Below are 26,062 nucleotides of genomic sequence, written 5' to 3' on the forward strand. Positions count from 1 at the left end.
CTGCTTTTGAATATACTATCTAGGTTGGTCATAACTTTCCTTCCAAGGAGTAAACGTCTTTTAATTTCATGGCTGCAATCACCATCTGCAGTGATTTTGGAGCCCAAAAGAATAAAGTCTGACACTGTTTCCACTGTTTCCCCATCTATTTCCCATGAAGTGATGGGACCGGATGCCATGATCTTTGTTTTCTGAATGTTGAGCTTTAAGCCAACTTGTTCACTCTCCACTTTCACTTTCATCAAGAGGCTTTTTAGTTCCTCTTCACTTTCTGCCATAAGGGTGGTGTCATCTGCATATCTGAGGTTATTGATATTTCTCCCGGCAATCTTGATTCCAGCTTGTGCTTCTTCCAGCCCAGTGTTTCTCATGATGTACTCTGCATAGAAGTTAAATAAGCAGGGTGACAATATACAGCCTTGATGTACTCCTTTTCCTATTTGGAAGCAGTCTGTTGTTCCATGTCCAATTCTAACTGTTGCTTCCTGACCTGCATATAGGTTTCTCAAGAGGAAGGTCAGGTGGTCTGGTATTCCCATCTCTTTCAGAATTTTCCACAGTTTCTTGTGATCCACACAGTCAAAGGCTTTGGCATAGTCAATAAAGCAGAAATAGATGTTTTTCTGGAACTCTCTTCTTTTTTTGATGATCCAGAGGATGTTGGCAATTTGATCTCTGGTTCCTCTGCCTTTTCTAAAACCAGCTTAAACATCTGGAAGGTCACGTTTCACATATTGCTGAAGCCTGGCTTGAAGAATTTTGAGCATTACTTTACTAGCGTGTGAGATGACTGCAATTGTGCGGTAGTTTGAGCATTCTTTGGCATTGTCTTTCTTTGGGATTGGAATGAACACTGACCTTTTCCAGTCCTGTGGCCACTGCTGAGTTTTCCAAATTTGCTGACATATTGAGTGCAGCACTTTCACAGCATCATCTTTCAGGATTTGAAATAGCTCAACTTGAATTCCATCACCTCCACTAGCTTTGTTCGTAGAGATGCTTTCTAAGGCCCACTTGACTTCACATTCCAGGATGTCTGGCTCTAGGTCAGTGATCATACCATTGTGATTATCTTGATTGTGAAGCTCTTTTTTGTACAGTTCTTCTGTGTATTCTTGCTATCTCTTCTTAATATCTTCTGCTTCTGTTAGGTCCATACCATTTCTGTCCTTTATCAAGCCCATCTTTGCATGAAATGTTCCCTTGGTATCTCTAATTTTCTTGAAGAGATCTCTAGTCTTTCCCATTCCCATAACATCATAGAAAAACTCAAATTTTTTGGCCAACCCAATATGTGGGCATCTTTCTAGGCAAAGACTCTTCCACAGTTTAATAGCTTTCCTTAAAGGTTTTGCAATGATGATAATAATAGCAAGCACCTATCATGTGCTTAGTAGGAGAATTTTGCACACATTACCTCAGGGAATCTTCATGATATGCTCCGTGACATCAAGTCATTTGCCTGAGGTCACATAGCTTGTAGGTGAAGGAACCAGGAATGGAACAATGGCCATCTGACTCTGGGGCACTTAACCACTCTGCATTCCTCTTTATAAATCTTGGCATATCCCTAGACATGGACTTCCTGGGTCAGAGAGTTTTACAGACTTAAATGTTTACTACAAATATCTGCACTGGCCTCCAGTGTATCACTTTACACTCCCGTGAGAGTGCACCAGTGTGTCTTCTCAAAATTTCACACATGCTGGTAAACTTGACAAGTAAAAGAGATCCTTTAACTGATAACTGATCAGGTGACACATCTTTACAGAGGTTTATTGAATTTTTTTCATTCCTTTGTGAGCCCTATGCCAATATCATATCTGGGACATTTGTCTTTTTCTTATTGAACCATAAGGATTCTTTATATATTAAGGCTGTTAATGCTTTGTCTGCCATACATGTGGTCAAAAACCTAATTTCCCTTGACCTGGGATGATTTTGAAAAGCCACACAAGTCTGTTTGTATTGCACTTCTGGCCTCAATAAATGTTTCTGTTTTTACTTTATTTATTTTTGGCTGTGCTGGGTCTTTGTTGCTACTCGGACTTTACTTGTGGTGAGTGAGGGCTACTCTCTAGTTGCAGTGAGCGGGACCTACTCTCTAGTTGCCATGCAGGGGCTTCTCATTGTGGTGGCCTCTCCTGTTGCAGAGCACAGGCTTCAGGGCTCCCAGACTCCAGAGCACAGGCTCAACAGCTGTGGCGCATGAGGGGCCTAGCTGCTACATGGCATGTATGAGCCTCTTGGATCAAGGATCGAACCCGTGTCTCCTGCACTGGCAGGGGGATTCTTCACCACTGAGCCACCAGTGAAGCTCCAAGGTTTCTTTTCCAACAAGACCTCATAACAGGCAGTACTTTATTGGTGATGTCTTCAGAAGCAAAAGTGGGGACCAGTGAGATCTTACAAACCTCAGTCTTTATTCAGACCAACATTTGAAAAACCTCTTGGCTTTTTTCATGGCAAGAAAGTTCAGGCCTCGGAGTCAGGACCCCCAGCATTTTGTCCAGATTCTACAGGGCAATTTTCAGCTTCTGCTTCTTCCGAGCTTGGAAAGTGTGAAAATCAAAGTGTTAGTCCCTGAATCATGTCTGACTCTTTGTGACCCCATGGACTGTAGCCAACCAGTCTCCACTGTCGATGGAATTCTCCAGGCAAATATACTGGAGTGGGTTGCCATTTCCTTCTCCAAGGGATCTTCCCGACCCAGGGATCAAATCCGTGTCTCCTGCATTGCAGGCAAATGGAGAAGGCAACGGCACCCCACTCTAGCACTCTTGCCTGGAAAATCCCATGGATGGAGGAGCCTGGTAGGCTGCAGTCCATGGGGTCGTTAAGAGTCGGACATGACTGAGCGACTTCACGTTCACTTTTCACTTTCATGTATTGGAGAAGAAAATGGCAACCCACTCCAGTGTTCTTGCCTGGAGAATCCCAGGGACGGGGGAGCCTGGTGGGCTGCCGTCTATGGGGTCGCACAGAGTCGGACACGACTGAAGCAACTTAGCAGCAGCAGCAGCAGTTTTACCCTCTGAGCTCCCAGTGATTGGTAAATCCAGCCACACCCACCTCTGCACCAAGCCACGCCCATTGAACACAAAGTCTCCCTCTTCAGCCACGTCCATCTCCTCTAGAAGAGTCGAAGCAGCGGATAAACACAAATGGGTGCTAGGTCTGCGACCCCATGGAATATAGCCGACCAGGCTCCTCTGTCCATGGGATTCTCCAGGCAAGAATACTGGAGTGGGTGTCCATGCCCTCCTCCAGGGGATCTTCCCCACCCAGGGTTTGATCCCACATCTCTTAAGTCTCCTGTACTGGGAGTCAGCTTCTTTACCACTAGCACCACCTGGGAAGCCCCAAAATAGAAATGGCTGTCCCTCAAACATAGTTATGGAAAAACTGTACAAGGAAGGAGGCAGGCAGGACGGGTCCCTTGACCCTGATGGCAGTCAATCCCTTGGCGCCCCCAGCAAACATATGGTTAAGGAAGAAAGAATGGCCTTGGCTGCTTGAACCGACCACTCTTCAGTATATTCTTATCTGTGCCTCTTTTGTTTTGTTTTTTAATATTTATTTGGCTGCACCAGGTCTTAGCTGCATCATGCGGGTCTGTCATTGTGGCATACCCTGCGGAGTGTGGGATCCTAGTTACCTGACCAGGGATCGAACCCGCCTCCCCTTCCTTGCAAGACAGGTTCTTAAACACTGGACCACCAGGGAAGTCCCTTTCTGTGCCTCAGTATTGCCATATGTAAAATGGAGAGAATTTTAAGGATTCTATGAGTCAGCATCTATAAAGGGATTGGAACGGTGCCTGGCACATAGTAGGTCTTCAATAAACAACATCACTGTTTCTCAGTTCCACTGTGTTACCACTGAGGATAGTGTTAAAGTGTTAGTCGCTCAGTCGTGTCCGACTCTTTGTGACTCCATGGACTGGAGCCCTCCAGGCTCCTCTGTCCGTGGAATTTTCCAGGCAAGAATACTGGAGCGCGTTGCCATTTCCTTCTCCAGGGGATATTCCCGACCCAGGGATCGAACCCTGGTCTCTGGCGCTGCAGGGAGATTCTTTACAGTCTAGCCACCAGGGAAGCCCACCACTGAGGATAAGGGGCTAGATGGAAAAGCAGGGCCCCAGGGCACCTGGAACCAGCCCTGGGGGCAGGTAGGGCTCTGCGTGGTGTCTTTACCTGGTGTCACCTGGGAGGACCCTCTGGGAGTGGGGATGGGGTCCCAACTACACCCCTCCGCAGCCCCGAGTCCCCCTCATCCACATCTCTGTCTTCAGAGGCCCAGAAAGGGCCCCCTGGGAAAGTGGCACCATGGGGACTACAGTGCTGCCCAGCACAATTACCGTTTTCATCCTCATTAAACCACATTTTCATTCTAATTAGAGTTTCACCGCCTCCCAGAGAGAAGGGCCGATTACTTTTCACATCATTACCAGCCTTTCCCTCCCTCCCTTCCCACCCTGCCCAGGTGCCTATTCCACACCAGCTTCTCTCCCTCACCCTTTCGCCTCTCTCTCCATCTTCACGGACTAGACAGAATCACAGAACATTTATTAGTCGTCTATGGGATGCCGGGAGTTAGTGATGGACAAGGAAGCCTGACATGCTGCAGTCCGTGGGGTCGCAAGAGTCAGACACGACTGAGCGACTGCACTGAACTGATGGGAGGCCGAGCTCGGAGTCAGTAACTTACACCCACAGCATCCTCGACTTCGCTTTGCTCTACCTCATTGCACCCTCCCCCCTTTTAAATTTTATTTATTTATCTTTGGCTGTGCTGGGTCTTCATTGCTGCGCCTGGGCTTTCTCTGGTTGTGTCGAGTGGGGGCTACTCTCTAGTTGCAGTGCAGACTTCTCATTGCAGTGGCTTCTCTTGTTGCAGAGCATGGGCCCTAGGGTGCAGGCTCGGTAGTTGTGGCACATGGGCTTAGTTGCTCTGTGGCATGTGGAATCTTCCCGGACCAGTGATCAAACCTGTGTCCCCTGCGTTGGCAGGCGAGTTCTTAACCACTGGACCATCAGGGAAGTCCTCATTGCCCCTCTTCTCTCCAACTCATACCCCTCCAAACATGCCCTGTGGTTTACTTGTACTGTTTATTGTCTGTCTCTGCTCCCTTGGAACATCAGCGCCCATTTGTATCCCCAACGGACTCCACTTCTGGGCACACTGACCCCACAGCTTCCGACAACCCACCCCCGGCTGCTGCACTATTGCCAGGCTGGGCAGAAGGTGATGGAGAGCAAGCATACTGCTGGACCAGTCCCTGCCCAGTGATGGGGGAAGAGCGGGGGGCAAATACCCCAGCTCCCATGGCCCCCGGTGGGGAAACTCTGAGAGGTGTGTTCTACTTGGTGTCTCAGCATTTCCCTGGCAGGACTGAGCCGAAGTTGCCTGCAGTGGAGATTTGGTCGTGAAGACACTTTCATCCAATGCCTTCCCTCCCTTATTCGGCCTCTCCCCTAACCTTGCTTCCTGGGGTCACTTTCCAGATCAACCACAACCTGGATCTCCCAGCCTCCTTAGGATCCAGGGAAACCAGATCCCTGAGAGAATCACTTCAGTCCTCAGCACCCAGGGGATGGGTGAAGAAAGCTTCGGCAGCTCTCCCTGACACAGAAGCTCTGTTTCCACTAGAATGTGGCATCACTAGGCGGTTTTAGTTTAGTTTAGTTTGGTTTTGTTTTGTTTTTGGTGTGGGCTTCCCTGGTGGCACAGTGGTAGAGAATCCACCTGCCAATGCAGGAGATGCAGGTTCAATCCTTGGGTCGGGAAGATTCCCTGGAGGAGGAAATGACAACCCACTCCAGAATTCTTGCCTGGAAAAATCCCCATGGACAGAGGAGCCTGGAGGGCTACAGTCCATGGGGTCACAAAAGAGTCAAACATGACTTAGTGACTCAACAACAACTTGGAGCATCTTGGAACGGGTAGCCCTTTCCCACTCCAGGCTTAGAGCACCCATACCAGGGACCCAAGTCAACCTCTAGGTGTCTCAGAGCTTGGGCATCCACAGGCACCACCCTCACCCCACAAGGGGTAATTAATTAATGCTAAGTAATATCTGTGTTCACAGAGCCATCCAGGCCCCTGGGCCTGGAGCATCCAAGGAAGAGAAGTATGAGAAAGCTGGCACTTTTCCTAGAAATGGGGATTATTCAGACTGCCAAGGGCAGGCAGGCAGGGAAGGGTTCCTGGTGACCAGCAGGGAAACAGAGGCGCAGGTGAAGAGCAAGCAGCCCTGGACAGCTTCAGAAGGGATTTGCCATTTGTTTTGTTTTCTCTTTTATTTTTTGTCTGCATCCCATGGTACATGGGATCTTAGTTCCCCCACCAGGAATCAAACCCACAAACCCCTGCATTGGAAGGCAGAGTCTTAACCATTGGACCACCGAGGAAGTCCCTTCATTTGAAAGAACACGACCAGCCTTGGCAAGAGGCCAAGAACCTCTGGCTTCATGTGAGCTCTGGGTCCCATCCCTTGAGCTTCAGTTTTCTCATCTGTGCATGCGTGCTAAGTCACTTCAGTCATGGCCGATTGTTTGTGATCCCATGGACTATAGCCCACCAGGCTTCTCTGTCCATGGGATTCTCCCAGCAAGAACACTGGAGTGGGTTGCCATTTCCTTCTCCATTTATCATCTGTAAATGGGGCCAATAGTCTTTTTTTCTTCTACATGCAAGGAGAATCATCAAGAGTGTATGCATGTTAGACTTCTCTGGTGGTAAAGTAAATGAGAATCTGCCTGCCAATGCAGAGGACACAGGTTCAATTCCTAGTCCAGGAATATTCCACATGCTCCAGAGCAACGAAGCTCCTGTGAGCCACAACTATTGAAGCCCAACCACCTAGAGCCTGTGCTTTAGACTAAAAGAAGCCACAGTAACGAGAAGCTAACCAAGGGCAAGGAAGAGTAGCCTCCACTTGCTGCAACCAGAGAAAGCCTGTGCCACAGCAAGGAAGACAATGCAGCCAAAAATAAATAAATAAATAAATAAAAAGATTTTATGCCTGTAAAATGGTTTGCTTGCAAACTTCCTTTCCTTGGCTGCCTAGGGAGAAGATTTCTGCAGCCACGTGCCTCAGTTTCCCCTCTTCTGCACACAAAGAGCAGGGAAGATTCCCCTCTGCTGCCCCTCCCTTTAGAAGGCTCCCAGGGTAGGGTCCCACTTCACCGAAGACTCAGAAAGATCGCTTCCAATAGGCCTTAAATTAATATCGCCATCACAAACGTGGCGACGAGACGGTTCCCTGGCCCCTGATTAAAAACAGAAGTCTCCCCCACGTACGCGGAGACGGAGCAGAAGGGAAAACAAAGACGTCGCACACTCACCGCCAGATAAATACAGACGCAAACACATGCACGGCAGATAAACACACACTGGCACACCAAATATACACACAGCCGGCTGCCGCACAGCCCGGCTCCAGTCAGCCCGCAGCCCACACCCTCCCCCAGGAACGGCCACACGGGAAGGTAAAGAAACCCCACCCCCACCCCCACCCCCACGCAGATGCTGCCAAGCCTGGCCCACTTCCAGGCCCCTGACCAGTGCAGTGCTTGTGGCCAGGAGCCAGACGTGCACCAATGCACGCCCCCAGCAACCAGGCCTTAGTCCAAGTGGGAAAGGAGCTGGCGGATAAATACCTCTGTTCCCTCTCCTCGCAGCTACATGGTCCATGGGCCTCCAGGCGCCCCTGGAGCATCTGCAAGGCCTGTCTCCCCACCCCTCTGCACTCTATCCACCCCCTCAAGTTTTCCCCCTCATCTCCTGTCTTCATCTGTTCTGGCTGCTCTAACAAAAATACCTAGACTGGGTAGCTTGTAACAGCAGAAATTTCCTTCTTACAGTTTTGGAAACTGGATGACCGAGATTATGGTGGAGTTCTGGTGAGAGCTCCCTTTGAGGTTCAAACAAGGCCAACTTCATGCTCTGTCCTCCCGTGGCAGAAAGAGGAAGAGGGACCTCTCTGGGTGCCTTTTTAAAAACTTTTTATTTTGTATTGGTGTCTAGCCAATGAACAATATTTTGATAGTTTCAGGTGGACAGCAAAGGGACTCAGTCATGCATATACATGTCTCCATTCTCCCCCAAACTCCCCTCCCATCCAGGCTGCCCCATAACACTGAGCAGAGTTTCATGTGCTATAGGATAGGTCTTTGTTGGTTATCCATTTTAAATACAGCAGTGTGTTCATGTCCATTCTGAGTCCCTTTTATACGACGGCTCCACCCTCATGACTTAATCCCTCCCAAAGGCCACACCTCCTAATACCATCACATTGAGTGTTAGGATTTCAACATAGAAATTTGGCAGAAAGACAAGCATCCATTTTATCTCCCAAACAAGCCCTGTGCCTTCCCCCTCTTGTGTCACAGTCTGCTTCTGAGGGAAGCCAGCCCAAGGCACTCACAGAGAAGCAGAAATGCACATCTGTACACTGACTGGGTGGGTACCTACCAGAAGGGTATACAGCTGTAGGTCTCAATGGGGGTGGTTGCGCCCCTCAGGGGATGTTCAGCAGAGCCTGCAGACATTTTCGGTTGTCACAACTGAGGAGGTGCTACTGGCATCTAGTGGGTCAAGGCACATGAAGCCGCTTAACACCCTACAGTGCACGGGACGGCCCCTCCCCCACAGCGAAGCAAGATCCAGCCCCTGTGTCAAGAGTGCTGAGACTGAGAAACTCTAGTCCATGGGAACCCAACTGCCTTGCATACCTTGGCATCCACGTAGAACTGACCTCCATGTAGAAGCAGCTGAATGCACACATATCCAATGCAGACAGCACTGGGGTTCACAGGCAGCCTCAGACCACAGAGATGCACTAGGCACCAGGCCCTCATAGTAGGCAAATAGCAGGAACGTTCAAGAATGATGTGTTAGGCAACAGGACACACAGGTCCCCTGTGCATTGCCAAAGGGGATCTGCACAGTCTGGACGCAGCCCACGTGCCAAGCACTGCTCTGAGAGCTTTTCATGGGAATAATCCACTGGACACTCACAGCCATCTGGGGAGATAGCTCAGTGACCATTTAAGCTGGGACTTCCCTGATGTTCAGTGTTTAAGAATCCATCTTCCAGTGTGGGGGACTCAGGTTCAATCCCTGGTCAGGGAACTAAGATCTCACATGCCACAGAGCAACTAAGCTAATGCACTGCGATGAAGACACAGCTCAGCAAAAAAAAAAAAAAAAAAAAAAAAAAAAGAAAAGAAAGAAAGTAAAACAACCCCCCCCCAAAAAAACCCCTGACAATTAAGCCCATTTTACAGGTGAGGAAACTGAGGCCCTGAGAGAGGAGTTTACGCCCGGGGCCCCAGCTAGAAATATAGGGGCCCCCGGTGGTATGTGTAGGCACCTGTGAGGACAGAAAGCAAGGTGGGAGGGAACCTTCCCCATCACCATCTGGGGCCTGAGATGAGGTTCAGGGAAGATTTCGACTTTCTAAAGGGATTCCTGTATCCCTGTGGATAACTAACAAATCCATTCTTTAATTTTTTTTTTGACCATCTGATGCTGGAGTTTGGACACACGACTGAGCGACTTCACTTTCACTTTTCACTTTCATGCATTGGAGAAGGAAATAGCAACCCACTCCACTGTTCTTGCCTGGAGAATCCCAGGGACAGGGGAGCCTGGTGGGCTGCCGTCCATGGGGTCGCACAGAGTCGGACACGACTAAAGTGACTTAGCAGCAGCAGGGCTCTAACCCCAGCCTCACCATTTTCCAACTCTGTGAACCCGGGCCTCCTGGAGCCTCAGTTTTCCCTTCTGTAAAGTGGGGATCCCTCCATTCAGTATTCAACAAGTAGGCTCTGAGGACCCACCAAGGCCAAACACGGAACCCAGATCCAGTTTATAAAGGGTTAAGACAGGACATGCGCAGAGCAAGCACTTCCCCTACCCTCAAGGTACCCTTCCTCAGGCTGCTTAACTCGTTATGCGTGAGCAAGAGCCAAACGTGGGGCGGAGCCCTCAGCTCCTCTCAGACCCACCGTCCCCGTGCCTCCGACACCCCCAGAAGTTGAGACCCCTGGTGGCGTCCAAATTGCGGCCAGGGGCTGACCCCAGGAAGATAGGGGCGGGGATTAAATCAGCAGGTGCCTCTTCAGCCACCAAAAGCTCAGGTTTTCCCACCTGTGCTTCCCGCCGCTAAAAGTGCGCGGAGCGAGCGCCACCTGTGGGCCACCGGGGGGAGGTGCGTGCGACTACTCGGAAAGTGGGTCGCCCCTCCCATCTCTCCCCACCCAGGACTTGTAGGGTGGGAGGCCGCTCAACAGTTTTGGATGCAGCCCCTGCCGTCCGTCTACAAAATTCTCCTCCACGTTCCGCTTTTCCCAGCCACTGTTTCCACATTGTAATCTTGTCGCCCATTTACTTCCCATCACCAGCAGTTATCAGCACTTACCTGTACCGAACTCTGTTCTGGGTTCAGAGGACACAGAAGGAACATAATAGGTAAAACTCCCTGCTATTCTGAAACATTCAGTCTCGCGGAACACAAATGAGGAAGGGGAGAGACACCCAGGAGCCTGTTCCTGGTTGGGATGAGTGTTCTGAAGGTGAAAGTGAACATAAGGATGTAAGAGGACAGGAAGCTTGCTCTGAATAAGCGGAGTAGCGGGGGCTCTCGGAGGCGGCAACGTTTGCACTGAGGCCTGAGAGGGATATGGGCTTCTCAGGTGGCTGGCGCTAGTGGTAAAGAACCCACCTGCCAACGCGGGAGACATGAGACCTGGGTTCAATCCCGGGGTCGGGAAGATCCCTTGGAGGAGGGCATGACAACCCAGTTGAGTATTCTCATGGACAGAGGAGCCTGGCAGGCTACAGCTCATAGGGTCGAAAAGAGTCAGACACGACCAAAGCAACTAAACATGCACTGAGAGGGATAAAGCCCCAGCCACCCCAAGACCGGGGCAAGGCATCTGTGGAGGACATAGCCGGTGCAAAGGTCCTGGGGCAGAGAGAAAGGAGCTTGAGGTACTGGACAAGAAAGGATCAGGGTGGCCAGAGCTGAGCAGTGGAGGGAGAGGTCAGGTGGGATGTCAAATACTCTTTTGGAGACAAATCCCACCCTACACTCCCTATCCAACAGGTCTCCCTGCTTCCGTGCCCCTCCTTGAGGTGTCGTCTCCTAAGAGCTGGAGAAGAAAAGAATAAACCTCAGACTGAGTTGAAAGCCCTCTATCACCACTCAGCTCCACATAGATACCATCCTCCCAACCCACCATGAACACCTGTGAGCAAGTGCCCCCCCACCTCCCCACACACACCAGAGAAAAAACCCCAGACCATGTGACCTGCCTCCCTCTCCCAGGCATTTGCCTCTGAGGATACTGACTCCAGCTATACCACCAAAGAGCATGTGGAGTGGAGAGGAATGGGACTCTACGTGGGGACCTAGAGTTGGCCTCAGAAAGCTTGCTGAGGGGGAATTCCCTGGTGATCCAGTGGCTAAGACTCCGTGCTTCCAATGCAGGGGTCCTGAGTTCAATCACTATCAGGGAACCAAGATCCTGCAAGCTGCAATGATCAAAGTTCCTGCATGCCACATCTAAGACCCAAGACAGCTTAAATTCATAATTATTTTTAAAAAGAAGTCTGCTTGGTGGATGCCGGGGGCTAGATAGATGGGGCAGGGGCAAAGCAGGGGGTCTCTGTGGACCTGAGTGTCCCAGGGATCATTGTGCACCAGTTGCCCCACACCAGGAACTCTGCATCTCTGCTCCTCATCTCCTGGCCACCTCCCTGGGAGACCCGGAGAGCACACAGTCAGCCTGACTCCTGAGGCCAATGCCTCTTGGCTGTGGTGAGTGGGCATCTCCTGTCCTCACTGAGCCCCCTAAGACTGCCCCCATCCTCCCTGTGGCCAGCCCGTGTCCCTGAGGTCCTCACCCACTTTGATTTGGGATCTCTGCTTCGCTCCCCTTGGCCAGAGAGGAAAACCCTTAAGGGTTGTTGCCAGCCCCACACCCCAGGCCCCTTGCCCAGCCTCATCTCCCTGACTTCATGCCCCGCAAAAGCAAAGTCTCCTTGTGTGGCCTGACAACCCCAAAAGGAAAATGCCTGGGTTCCATGGGCGCTGGTCCCTGCATCCCTGCTTTGGGATGGGATGGGGTGGTGCTGAGGGAGGCTGGCAGGCTGTGAGTACCCCGCAACCCTGCCAGGGAAAGAGAGCCCTGCCCCCAGTCCCAGCTGGCCTCAGCACTGGGGATTGTCTGCCTCTTGGGAGGGGGGCGGAGCCTCTTGGAGCTCCTAATTACGGTTTCAGAGGCACAGACTTAATTACTGCCTTGCGAAGGGTTAATTACCCCTAATCGGTTGGGAATCAGGCAATTCTCATGCCTTCGGAGAATCCAAATATTTCCCCTCCCAGAAGCCCCTCCTCTACTTCGAATCTTCTCAATTTCCTTGCATGGAGATGCGGGGTGGGCTGGGCAGATCAGAGCGGTGGGACAGGGAGGGTCTGAAGCCACCAGTCTGCTGGCAGAGAATCCACTTTCTAGGCAAAAAAGAGACCCAGTGGGCCCAGAGGGGGCTCCATCAGTGGGGGCTCACTCAGCACCTGGGGCCGCTCTGTTCCTCCCAGAGCCCTCTGCTGGGCTCAGGAGATCAAGAACTGCCCCCCTCCCTGCTTTTCTCCTGATGCCCTCCCAGGCCCCTAGACACACCCACTGCTTCCCACTTCAGGCCCTGGCAGGCCCTCTACCTGGCTTCCTTTCCCCCGCCCCCCACCATGATGCTGTGTCTGGGAAGTTCTGACCCCAAAATGTCATCTCTTCCAGGAAACCCTCCCTGACCACTGTCTCCCCAGGCACCGCTCCTTTCCCCTGAGTTCTCCAGGCTAGCATGCTTTACTCCTCTGAGAAACTGCCTTGTTTATACGCAGGCTGGGTGACCCGGGGCTCCGTTTCCTCATCTGTAAAGTAGGGATGACGTCAGCAGTCCCATCAGAGTCCTGGACCATGACTGTGGTGACCCCCAGGGCTCAGGGTGATTTGGGACATCCTTCTGCAGGGTCCCAGGAGATGAAGATTCTGAGCAATGCTCAAGGGTAGTGAGTTGAGGGCAGGCGAAGTGAAGTTCGGGTGAGCAATTAGAAGAAGTTAGAAAGGAGGCAGACCTGAGAACGATCATCAGGCTGTTTTCACCTGTTTTACAGGTGGGGAAACTGGGGCTTAAGGAGGTGGAAGTTACCCAGGGCACAAAGCCCTCTAGTGGGAGAGCTGGATTTCAGACCCACATTTGGCAGAGTCCTGTAGGGACTTCCCTGGTGGTTCAGATGGTAAAGAATCTGCCTATAATGAGAGAGACCCAGGTTCGATCCCTGGATCAGGAAGATCCCCTGGAGAAGGGAATGGCTACCCACTCCAGTATTCTTGCCTGGAGAATTCCATGAACCGAGGAGCCTAGTGGAGTACAGACAGTCCATGGGGTTGCAAAGAACTGGACACGACTGAGTGACTAACACACAGGCACTGAATTAGGGAGGGGTGAGGCTGGGGAGGCGGTGATGGGAGGAGGGTTGTTAGGAGGGAAGGTAAAAAGTGCAATTTGACTCAGTTGTGTCAGCTGCATTGCGGGAGGGGTGGCAAGAATGATGGTTTAGACCAGAATGGGGTAAGGATTAAATTAGGGATAGGAGGGAAGAAGGGAAAAAGGGAAGGAGGGAGAAAGAAAGAGATGGAGGGAGAGAGAGAAAGATGAAGAAGGGAAGGAAGGAAAAAAGAGAAAAAAGGAAGTGGAAAGGAAAGGAATGGAAAGAGGGAGCAGGGAGAAGGAACTGGTCAGAACTATTTCAGTGGCAAGTGAAAATTCAAACCCAAATTGACTTAAGGACAAAAAATATTAATAATTTAATGGTTCATACAGCTGAAAAGTCTAAGGTATGTTGGCTTCAGGCACAACTGGATCCGGAGGCTTAAACAAAGTAATGTTCCCCTCTCAAAAGTGTGTGTGTGTGTTAGTTGCTCAGTCATGTCCAACTCTTTGCGACCCCATGGACCCTGTCCATGGAATTCTCCAGGCAAGAATACTGGAGTGGGTTGCCATTGCCTTCTCCAGAGGATCTTCCCAAACCAGGGACTGAACACCGGTCTCCCACATTGCAGGCAGATTCTTAACTGTCTGAGCCACCAGGGAAGCCCTTCTCTCAAATGAGCTGTCCTCTAGTGAGCTTCACACTCAGACAGCCATTTTCCATGGGGTTTAAATGGCCTCACAATCCCTGGTTTATATCTTATCAGCCCTGAAACTCTAGGGAAGACAGCTACTTTGACAATAGCTCTGGCAAAAGTCCTGGGGCTGCCTGGCTTTGGACAGACTGGGATCCGTGTCATTTAGGAATCAATCACAGTAGCCAGAAAAAAGTGGAGTGTGTCCACGAACCAGGTCTGATCTTGTGCTCGGTCCTGGTGATGGGGGTGGGCCTGGCCCCGCCAGGCCTAAGTGGACAAAGTGTGAATGAGAAAGAGACAACTCACTCAATGAATTTATTGAGCACCTACTGCATGCCTGGTTCTGCTTTAGGTGCTGGAAATATACCAGAAACACCCCTCGTGCTCATGGAGTTAATACTCCAGGTAAAGACGTGAATTATAATGACAGTAGAAGGTGTGGTATATAGGGACTTCCCTGGTGGTCCAGTGGTTAAGAATCCACTTCCAATGCAGAGGACGTGGGTTTGATCTCTGGTCGGGCAACTAAAATCCCACATGCCACAACTAGAGAGCCCGTGCACCACAACAAAGACCCAACACAGCCAAAATAATAAATTCCTGAGTCTGGTCAGGTCCCGCCTCTCCTCTGCTCAGAACCCTCTGTGGACCCCATCTCACTCAGGCCAAAATCCAAAGTCCTCGTGGCCCACAGGGCCCTGAACAATTGGCCCCAGTGCCTCCCACCCTCCTCCTCATGCATTTCCTCCAGCCACACAGGCCTCCTCACCGTTCCTCACCCCACTGGTAGTGGTCCAGTGGCTAAGACTCCCCGTTCCCAATGCAAAGGGCTGGGGTTTGATCCCTGGTCAGGGAGCTAGGTCCCAAGTGCCCCAACTAAGGATTCACATGCCTCAACTAAAATCTGGTGCAGGCAAATAAATAAATAAATATTAAAAAATAAAAACAACTCAGTTCCCTTTCCTCAAATGTCTCTATCCTTTCCCCCTGCTTTAATTTTCTCTATACCACACCTTATTTTTCTTCATTAAACTATACACTAATGTATAGTTAGTATACACCAGATTTTATTTGAGGCATGTGAATCCTTAGTTGGGGCACTTGGGACCTAGTTCCCTGGTCAGGGATCAAACCCCAGCCCCTTGCATTGGGAACGGGGAGTCTTAGCCACTGGACCACCAGAGAAGTCCTAAGGAGCTGAGATCTTTTTAAACAGGAGATGGTATGTGAACAAAGACTTGAAGCAAAAGGAGTAAAAATATTTGGGAAAGGCAGAGGGAACGGCCTGTACAAAGGCCCCAAGTCTGGACTGTGTCCGGGTGTGTTTGAGGAACGGTGAGGAGGCCTGTGTGGCTGGAGGAAATGCGTGAGGAGGAGGGTGGGAGGCAATGGGGCCAATTGTTCAGGGCCTTGTGGGCCACGAGGACTTTGGATTTTGGCCTGAGTGAGATGGGGTCCACAGAGTGTTCTGAGCAGAGGAAAGATGGGACCTGACCAGACTCACGGAAAGAATAGATGGTCAGACCCACAAAGCAGCTGTCATAGACACACACAGAGAGGCTGGGTCTCTACGCACCGTGATCCCTGCTGATCTGCCCACTACCATCCTCTCCCCGTGTTTCCCTGAGGTTCTGAAACAGGAAGGAAGAAGGCAAGGCAGAACACTGAAAAGAACGACGTAGCCCAAGACCTCAACATAAACCGATTGGAACCAAATGGGTCCAAGATGGCAGACAAGTGGACTTCCACTAGACCTTAAACTTCAGTATATGCTCATTGTAACACATCAGCAAGCTAAGTGACACACCCACAGGTGCCATGGCACTTCCAAGGCTGACCTTCAAAGACCCAAGAGTGGGAGGTGGCCCAGTTCTTGGAAGTTGCCACCCCTTCCTCAAAATAGATGAATAATCCTCCCGCCAGGTGCCAATAGTAAAGAATCTGCCTGCCAAGAGACTCGGGTTCAATCCCTGGGTCAGAAAGATTCCCTGGAGGAGGAAATGGCAACCCACTCCAGTATTCTTGCCTGGGAAATCTCATGGACAGAGGAGCCTGGGGTTGCAAAAAGTCAGACACGACTTAGCAGCTGAGCTCATGGTCTTCCTACTCATTAGCCTGTGAAATTACCCAGCCCCACACCACATTTCGAGGCTGCACTTGCCCTCTGTGACATTCCACATTTTCTCTGTGGAGCGTGTTTCATTCTAAATAAATCAACTTCTTACCTATCACTTTGTCTCTCACTGAATTCTTTCTACAAGGAGACATCAAGAACCTGAGTTCCATTAGGTCCCAAAACCAGCTGTGTGATCTCTATTGGAAGACTGTGGATTTTGGCCAGGTTTGAGCCCCGGCCATGTGGGTTCAGGTCCCAATCTGAGGTGAATGGTTTCAGTTGGGTTTGTGACCTTCTCCCATGACCCACAGGGGGAGGTATGGGTTGGGTGAAGGGCTGGGAGAACAATATAATACCTCGAGCTTCTCATTCCCGGAAGCCCCCAGCCCCACCCTGATCCAGGGCACTTGGGCAAGGCTTCTGGGAAAGTGTTTGCTTTCTGCCTTCTGCAGGTTGGTGGGAACAGGAGTGGCTCGGGGAACAAGGGCACGTGACCTAGCTTGACTGGAGCAGGGCAAGAGGGAAGGAAGCTGATCACTGAGAAGCCAACATAACCCAGGAAGTCCTACGGACACAGGGTCTGCCCCCTCAGAGAAGGCACAGGGGTCCAGAGGTTATTTCAGGCTTTGCTGGCACCGGGCTCTGTTTGGATCTCAAGCCAGGGGCTGTAGGAAGGTGGCAAGCCCTGTGGTCTGGCTCGAGTAGAGCTGTTGATGGAAGGGCCGATAAGGACCCTTGAGCTGGATTTCAGCCCTGAGAGGTTGGGCAACATCCTGTTTGGGCATCCTGTCTATGGTTTTCTCTCCTGCAGTCCTGCCCTGACCCTGGTGGGAGAATTACAGACAGGCAAGCAGGAGCCAAGTACCCACTCAACCAGAAACCAAAATAACCCCCGTTTGAATTGTCCAAAGAATAGGATATACACATGCAAAAGGAAGAGGAAGGAGAAGAGTGGATGGGGGGAGCTCTTACACTCTATTTCCCGTTCTACACAAAAAGTCATTCTAAATAGACCAGAGCATGCATGTGCGCTCCGTCATGTCCAACTCTTTGCGACCCCATGGACCGTAGCCCGCCAGGCTCCTCTATGCAGAGGATTTTTTAGGCAAGAATACTGGAATGGGTTGCCATTTCCTCTCTAGGGCATCTTCCCACCCAGGGATCAAACCCAGGTCTCCTGCATCTCCTGCATTGTCAGGCAGGTTCTTTACCACTGAGCCACCTGGGAAGTAAACCATAGACCTAAATATAAAACCTAAAACTATAGGGAATTCCTCGGAGATCTAGTAGGTTAGGACGTTCAGTGCTTTCACTGTTGGGCCTGATTGGGGAACTAAGATCCCACAAGCCGCACAGTGCAACCAGAACAAACAAACAAAAATTTAAAAAAATCCAAAAGAAAACAAAAACAAAAATTCCCCTTAAACTATAAAAGTTCTGGGAGAAAATAAACGGGGCAATCTTTGTGACCTTGGCTTAGGCAAAAAAATTTTAGCACTATGCCTCCAAAAGCATGTTTTGTAAAAGAAAATATGAATAACTTGGACTTCATTTAAGTGAAATGTTTGGAAAATGAAAAGACAAGTCACAGACCAGGAGGAAGTATGTGCAAATCACATATGTGATAAAGGACTTGTATCCATAATATGTAAAAAGCTCTCAAAACTCAATAATAAGTCTCAATGTCCACTCATGTTTAAGACTCTAAACAAGGTAAAAATAGATGAGATTTTCTAAACTCTGATATAAGGTACCTACCAAAACGTCACAGCAAATATCAAACTTAGTTGTGAAATAGTGAAAGATTTCCCTCTGAGATTAGAACAAGAGAAAATGGCCCCTATCACCACTCGTCTTCAACATTGCAATAGGGAACCTAGCCAAGGTAATAAAGAAAGAATATAGAAGATTTAAAGATTGAAAAGTGAAAGTGTCAGTTGTGTGTGATTCTTTGCAAACCTAGGGACTGTAGCCTGCCAGGCTCCTCTGTCCATGGGATTCTCCAGATAAGAATACCGGAGTGGGTAGCCATTCTGCTCTCCAGGAGATCTTCTTGACCCAGGGATCGAACTTGGGTCTCCTGCATTGGCAGGCAGATTCTTTATCATCTGAGCCACCAGGGAAGTCCATAAAGATTGAAATGCAGTAACTAAAACCTTCACTGTCAGTGAATGACACTATTATGTACATTGCATAAATAATAAAATCTACTGCTAGGGGCTTCCCTGGTGGTCCAGTTGCTAAGACTCTGCACTCCCAATGCAGGGGGTCCAGGTTCACTCCCTGGTCAGGGAACTAGATCCCATATGTCACCCTGGCACCATGACTAGAGACGCCTGCATGCTGCAACAGAGACCCAGCACAGCCCAACAAAGTAAAATAAAAATGCTTTAAAAAAAAATCTACTGCTAAACTAATAGAACTGAGTGACTTTAACAAAATCCCTGGATACAAGGTCAATTTTTTTAATAACTAATTTTTATTGGAGTAAAGATCAATACTTTAAAATAAATTCTATTTCTATATGTCAGCAACAAGGTATTGAAAAATAACTTTTTAAAAAACTAAATAATAAGATACTGTACAACATGGGAAATAGAGGCAAGATTTTATAATAACTATAATGTAGTATAACCTTAAAATTATAAATCACTACATAGTATACCTCTAACAAATAATATTGTACAGAAACTATACTTCAATAAAAAACAAAAACAGGGAACTTCCCGGTCATCCAGTGATTAGAACTCAGCACTTTCACAGCTGCAGCTTGGGTTCAATCCCTGGTTGGGGAACTAAGATTCCACAAACTGTAGAGCATGGCCAAAAAACCAAAACCACAACAAAACCCCTCCACACAAAAAAAAACTCAATAAAAGAATTAAAAACTCAATTAAGGGACTTCTCTGGTGGTTCAGTGGTTGGGACTCCAAGCTTCCAATGCAAAAGATGTGGGTTCAATTCCTGGTCAGGGAACTGGGATCCTACATGCCCTGCAGCACAGTCAGAAAAGAAAAAAAAAAAACAAAAGTTGCAGCTCTGGGAAACTACTGGATGGTGACTAAGAGTAAAAAGGAGAAGAGGGCGACAGAGGATAAGATGGCTGGGTGACATCACTGATGCAATGAACGTGAACTTGGGCAAACTCCAGGAGATGGTGAGGGACAGGGAAGCCCGGCATGCTGCAGTCATGGGCTCATGAAGAGTCAGACACGACTGGGCAACTGAACAACCACAGGTGCTCCAATGGCTAAGACTCCGTGCTCCCAATGCAGACAGCCCCGGTTCGATCCCTGGTCAGGGAACTAGATCCCACATCCTGCAACTAAGAGTTCACATGCCTCAACTAAAGATCTCAAGTGCTGCAGCTAAAATATGTTACACGCCACAATAAAGGTAGAAGATCCTGTGTGCTGCGACCAAGACCTGGTCCAGCCAAATACATAAATGTTTTTAAAAACAATTTTTAACGGTTTTAAACAGATAATTCAGCAAAGAGGATATTTGGATGGCAAATAAAAATAGGAGAAGATACTCAAGATCATTAGTGGTTAGAGACGTGCAATTAAAACCACCATGATGAGATACCACCACACACACCATTTGGGAGAGGTAAAATAAAAAAGACTGATAATGCCTAGTATTAGGATATGGAGGGACTGGAACCCTCCATTGCTTCTGGTGTTGAAGTGAAATAGTACCATCGCTTTGGAAAACCATCTGGCAGTGTCTTAAAAAGTTAAACATTTGTGTCCCATATGATCCAGAAATGAAAGTAGACTCTGCACAAAACTTGCATACGAGTCTCCAGAGCAGCCTTATCTGTAATAGCCCAACGGTGGCAATGACCGAAATGTCTATGAGCTTTTGGTAGGCACCTTATATCCGAGTTTAGAAGTTCCCGTCTATTTTTTACCTTGCTTAGAGTTTTAAATATGAGTGGATATTGAGACATTATTGAGTTTTGAGAGCTTTTTATATATTATGGATACAAGACTTTTATCAGATATACAGTTTGATAATGAATAAAAAGAATGTGGTAGATCCATACAATGGAATACTACTCAGCAATGAAAAAGAACAAAGAATTGATAAGCACACCGACATGGATGGATCCCCAACAATATTACCCCAAGTGAAAGAAGCCAGATACAAAATACTACATTTTGTATGATTCCATTTTTGAGAAATTTCTAGAAGAGGCAAAGCTTAAAAGACTGAACACAGATCAGTGGTTGCCTAAACTAGGGGGCAGTGGAGAAAAGACTATATAGGGGAATGAGAGAGGGGCCTTTCCTGGTGGTCCAGTGGCTAAGACTTTGCACTCCCAATGCAAGGGGCCCAGGTTCAATCCCTGGTCTGGGAACTAAGATTTCATGTGCTGCAACTAAGACCAGGCGTGTGACCAAATAGACAAAATTTAAGAAAAGAAAACAAAACAAACCCAAAAGGGAAGGAGAGAACTTTTGAACTGTCAAAAGTGTTCCCAAACACCAGATTGTGGTGGTGGTTGCATAACACCCTGAACTTACTAAAAATCACCTGACTGCAGATACCAGGTGAATTAAACAAAATATAAATTAGACTTCAAGAAAGCTAGGAAAAAAACTTGCCCCAACCATCTTCAGATGGGATTGTCATCATTCAGTCAGTTAGATCAACAAGTAGCTACTCTTCACACTGGGAGCCCAGTGGGGAAGAAAACAAACCAAAAAAACCCACAAAACCCTGCCTGTGTGAAACTGATGTTCTCACGAGCAGACAGGAAGCAAGATCAGAAACGAAAATCTACAGAGTTGTCAGATGCTGATGTGTTACGAAAAATTATGCGATTTTAAGTTGGGGGTCAGGGAAGGCTCTCTGAGGAGGTGATGTTTGAGGAAAGACCTGAAGGAGGTGAAGAGAAAGTCGTGCAGAAATCTAGGGTAGAAAGGTACTAGGCAGTGGGAATGGCAGGTGCAGAGGCCCTGTGGTGGGAGCATGCCAGGATCAGTGAAGAAACCAGTGGGGGGCAGAAGGAACAGCCAGGGGGAGAGTGGAGGAGGTGAGGGCAGGGAGGGGACGGGGCAGAGTGTGCAGAGCCTGGTGGTCCTGGGGAAGACTTTGGCTTTTGCTCTGAGTGAAGTGGGAGCCAAGCAGGGTTCTTGAGCAGGGGAGGGTGTCCTCTGGCCACTATTGGGGGAGCAGCCTGTAGAGACGTGAGAGTCTGAGTTGGAAGATCCAGGCAGAGGTGATGGCACTGGTCCAAGTGGGAGATGATTGAGGCCGGGAAGGAGGTGAAATGTGGTTGAATTATGCATAATGGGGAGTTGGTGGTCAGCAACCCCTGGACCACTGGGTTTGCTGATGCAGGAGAGAGAGAGAGAGAAGGGGGAGAAGGGGAAAGGAGGAAGAAGGTGGCGGGGTTGGGGGGTGGTGCGGCATGTGGAGCAAGAAGAAGAAAAAAGAGAAGAAGATGAAAATAGCCCAGAGAGATATGGATGACTTCCAAAATTTTGACCTGAGCCTCTGGGCCACTAAGAAGAAAACTGAGGCTCAGAGAGGTAGGGGATGGAGCAGGTTGCACAAGGGTCCAGGACGGACCTCATCCCCAGGTGAGGCTGATTTGAGAGCCCTGGGGGTGTGTGTATCACTGCGGGCAGAACCAGGCACCTACCCCTGCTTCCTCCCAGGTCCCCATCCTAGCACCCCTTCAGGCTCTACTCTCTTCATTTCAGTCTTCTTTCCAGAATTTCTCCTCCTTGGGGAATCCAGTCCATGTGTTTCTGATTCCTTTGTCCTGAACTCATATGGTGTGAGCACCCCGCCCCGCTCGCTGCCCCCCGAAAGCCTTATGTGGAAGAGTGTAGAGGCAGTGGCGGGGGAGGGGGCACATTCCTCCCGGGGAGTGGGGGATGGTCAGGGCTGTGTCCAGCAGCCCAGAGGCATCTCCCGGGCATCCAGCAGTAAAGGAGGCATCTTCCCAGGCTGGGCCAGACCGACTGCCGCCCGGCACATGCTTTCTTTGGGGACTGGCCCACAGCCCCGGCTTCAATTGCCCAGATCTTCCCCCCAGGCCTCCCACGTATTTCCTCCTAAGAGCCATGACTATGGGATTTGGTTCCCCCACCCCCTCCGTCTCTACACAGCTCTGCCACTTCCTTAGGCTGCCTCCCTGGTGGCCACAGTGGGCCTGGCTCCCCAAGCAGCCCCAAATAGCTGTGGCAGGGCCATTATGTGGCCAGAGCCACAAGGCAGGGATTACACCCTCCCCCATCTTCTGACCTCTGTGTTCCCTCCTCCTCCCCACCACTTGGGGATCTCTGGTCCCCTCCTCCCTCTCCATGTCAAAGGCTTTGGAGAGGTCGCTTTAATTCATTGCCCCTTTGCTGACCACTAAGCCGCCAAACTGAGCTCTTATAATGGGGGAGACAGACTGGCCGACGCTTAGAAGCTAATACTTGTAAAGAGGCCTTTCTGGCCATTATTAGATCAGCCCATCCATCTCCCGACAACTCTAAGAAGGAACAAGATGGGTTTCTGTTCCCATTTACACACAAGGGAGGAGATGTTGCTTGCCCAGGGTCACAGGGCCAGAAAGTGGCTGAGCAGGGACGATCTCTTGACCACAAATGAGGTCTTGACCTTCCAGGAGCTCTCAATCCAAGCGAGAGAGACAGGAAATAGCAAGTGAGCAAGAATATCCTTCAGTGACAAGGGTGATGAAGATCTCAAAGAGGACAGCTGGTTGGGGAATGGAGGCTCGGGCTGGAGATTCCCCCAAGACCACCCTCGGGGGAACTTCCCTGGTGGCTCAGTGGTAAAGAATCTGCCTGCCAGTTCAGGAGACACTGTTCATTGATTCCTGATCCAGGAGGATCTCATATGCTGCTGAACAACTAAGCCCATGTGCCACCACGATGGAGCTAACACTCTAGAGCCCAGGAGCCTCAACTACTGAGCCCAGGCATCTTAGAGCTCCTGGAAGTGGAAGTGGAAGGGAAGTCGCTCAGTCGTGTCCCACTCTTTGGGACCCCATGGACTGTAGCCCACCAGGCTCATCCATCCATGGGATTCTCCAGGCAAGAATACTGGAGTGGGTTGCCATTTCCTTCTCCAGGGGATCTTCCCGACCCAGGGATCAAACCCAGGTCTCCTTCATTGCAGGCAGACGCTTTAACCTCTGAGCCACCAGGGAAGCCCCCTAGAGCCCCTGTTCCGCAGCAAAAGAAGCCACTGCAGTGAGAAGTCCGTGTGCCACAACTAGAGAAAACCCGCGCAGCAACGAAGACCTAGCACAGCCAAAAAATAAATAAATTTCTTTTCAAAAAGAATCCGCCTTGCAATGCAAGGGATGTGAGTTTGATCCCTGGTCAGGGAACTAAGATTCCACATGCCATGGAGCAACTAAGCCCCCGGGCCTCGACTAGAGAATTCACACGCGTCAACAAAAGATTCCGCATGACGCAATGAAGATACTGTGTGCGGTAACTAAAACCCAATGCAGCCGAATAAATAAATAAATATTAAACAAAAACACAAAACAGACCTCTCTTGGAGTAAGTGATTTAGGAGGACTCACAGAGCTCAGAAAAGTTGTTACACTCGTAGTTGCAGTTTATCGCAGGAAAAAAAGATCGAGATTAACATCAGCAAGAAACAGCGGTGCATGGGTCAGTCTCTCGAGAGACTAGACACGAGTTTCCAGTTGTCCCCTCTGGGTCATGCTGACAGCTCTCAGTTCTGCCAGTAAGGATTGCGACAACATGCATGGAGTATTGCCAACCAGGGAAACGTACCCCAGCTTCGGTGTCCAATTCATTGGAAAAGACCCTGGTGCTGGGAAAGATTGAGGGCAGGAGGAGAAGAGGGTGACAGAGGATGAGATGGTTGGATGACCTCACTGACTCCATGGACATGAGTTTGAGCAAGCTCCGCGAGTTGGTGATGAACAGGGAAGCCTGGCATGCTGCGGTCCATGGGTTCTCAAAGAGTCGGACACGACTGAGCAATGGAAAAACAAGCAGCAGGTTCGGCCAGAAGTTAGGAGGGGAACCAGGAATTATAGTGCTTGCCATGTTGAAAAAAATCATCACTGGCCTCTCCCAGTTGCAGAGCCTGAGACAAGGATTTGAGTGCAGGTGCTTCATTAGAAGGGGATCCTGGACAGCATGAGTGGAGAAAAAGGGAAGTGAGATACAGAGGGGCGGACAGGAAATGCTGAAAGTCTGAATGAGCACATTTTTGCTCTGAACACCTGGGACTCAGTCCCTGTGGGGCACCTCTGACAGAGTGTGTAGAACACACACTTTAGTTATCCCATATGAGGGGTGAGGGAGCTGGTATACCGATCCACCCAAAGTGATGAAGGATTATTCCCAGGCATGTTAACGTCCTATCAGTCCAGACCTGTGGTCCATGGAGAAACCTGTGGAGAAAGCTCCCAGGCAGAGCATCCTGGGTGTTTATCAGGGATGGGACTAGAGTAAGGTGAGTGAGGTGCACAGGTTGATTTTTCCCTCTTCTTCTTCTCTGGTGGCTTCCCTAGTGGCTCAGTGATAAAGAATCCGCCTGCCAAATGCAGGGGACTCTGGTTTGATCCCTGGGTTGGGAAGATCCCCTGGAGAAGGAAATGGCAACCCACTTCAGTATTCTTGCCTGGGAAATCCCACGGACAGAGGAGCCTGGTGCGCTATAGTCCATGGGATTGCAAAAGATTTAGACATGACTTAACAACTAACCAACAACGATAAGCTTCAATATGTCTTGGCGTATCACTTGGACAGATCCCATCTTCATTTAAAATTTTACCTTTTTATTCATCATAAACGTTTTGCATTCATTTCAATTATTCAGAACATTGCATTGAAGTAATATTCACCTTGGGACTTCCCTGGTGGTCCAGCGGTTAAGACTCCATGGAGAGGACCTGGGTTTGATCCCTGGTTAAAGCATGCTGCATGGCGCAGCCAAAAGAAAAAATAATAATAATAAAAATAAAGTTTTAAAAAATATTCATCTTGACAATAGAGTTCTTTGTCATCCCCTTACATTTTGCTATCTGTGGTGAAAGCCTCACTTCTCACCCTCGTTCCAGCCCTGGGGTTCATGGTCCAAGGTCATCAGCACACAGAGGAGATGACTCAAATGCCAGTCACTGTGTCAGAGGCAGGGCAACCTCAGTTCTGCTGCAGTAACATGTGAGCCCCACATCTCAGGGATTTGAGACATCACAGATCTTGCTTCACACTTGGCCACCATCTGGCACATTGCAGGCTGCCCGTTGCCGAAGCAAAAGAAACACAGCAGGGCCAGCCCCAGCTCTTAAAGCTTCCACCATGAAATGACATGTGTCATAACTGCTCACTGTTCACTGGGCAAAGCAAGTGATATGACCACATGAGTGGGCGGGGCAGCTCCTTCTTCCCTTCCGCCTGCAAGTAGAGAAGCTGGAATGGTAGTGACAGAACCCAGTGGCCACTGTAGCAGCCCCAGGCGAGATTGAGGAGGAGCTGGGTGTTTGAATCTAGGTTGGAAGGTCCACATGGGAACAGAAACACATGAGGCTTCAGGATATAATTGGTATCGACTCCATGGGGGTCCATCATCTGTCCAACAGCCTCATGGGCTGGTGGGTCCAGCCTCAGTCCCATCTTAACCTCCCACCCTGAGTTTTTAACTAATGTGACAAAATACACATAACAAAATTTACCATTTTAACCATCTTTGGTGACCAGCTCAGTGGCATGACGTACATTCACAGTGTTGT

General features: G+C 49.4%; 1 long non-coding RNA gene and 1 other non-coding gene across 3 annotated transcripts in view; one reads left to right on the forward strand and one right to left on the reverse strand.

Annotated features, from left to right (window-relative positions):
• The window catches only part of LOC112586993, a 77,021-nt gene extending 63,938 nt beyond the window's left edge, over positions 1-13,083 (reverse strand). The window contains exon 1 of one of the 2 annotated variants that reach the window (XR_006553545.2): positions 10,430-13,083. This is a non-coding gene — a long non-coding RNA (uncharacterized LOC112586993). Of the gene's footprint in view, positions 1-7,664; positions 7,700-10,429 lie in introns of those variants that run through there. The other variant, XR_006553546.2, reaches the window with a different exon arrangement.
• Positions 13,084-20,607: 7,524 nt separating this feature from the next.
• On the forward strand, positions 20,608-20,680 carry TRNAG-CCC. Its single transcript has one exon. It is a non-coding gene; the product is annotated as a tRNA-Gly (tRNA).
• The last annotated feature ends 5,382 nt before the right edge of the window (positions 20,681-26,062 follow it).

This window comes from Bubalus bubalis, chromosome 9 (assembly GCF_019923935.1).
Source record: "Bubalus bubalis isolate 160015118507 breed Murrah chromosome 9, NDDB_SH_1, whole genome shotgun sequence".
Classification (NCBI taxonomy): domain Eukaryota; kingdom Metazoa; phylum Chordata; class Mammalia; order Artiodactyla; family Bovidae; genus Bubalus; species Bubalus bubalis.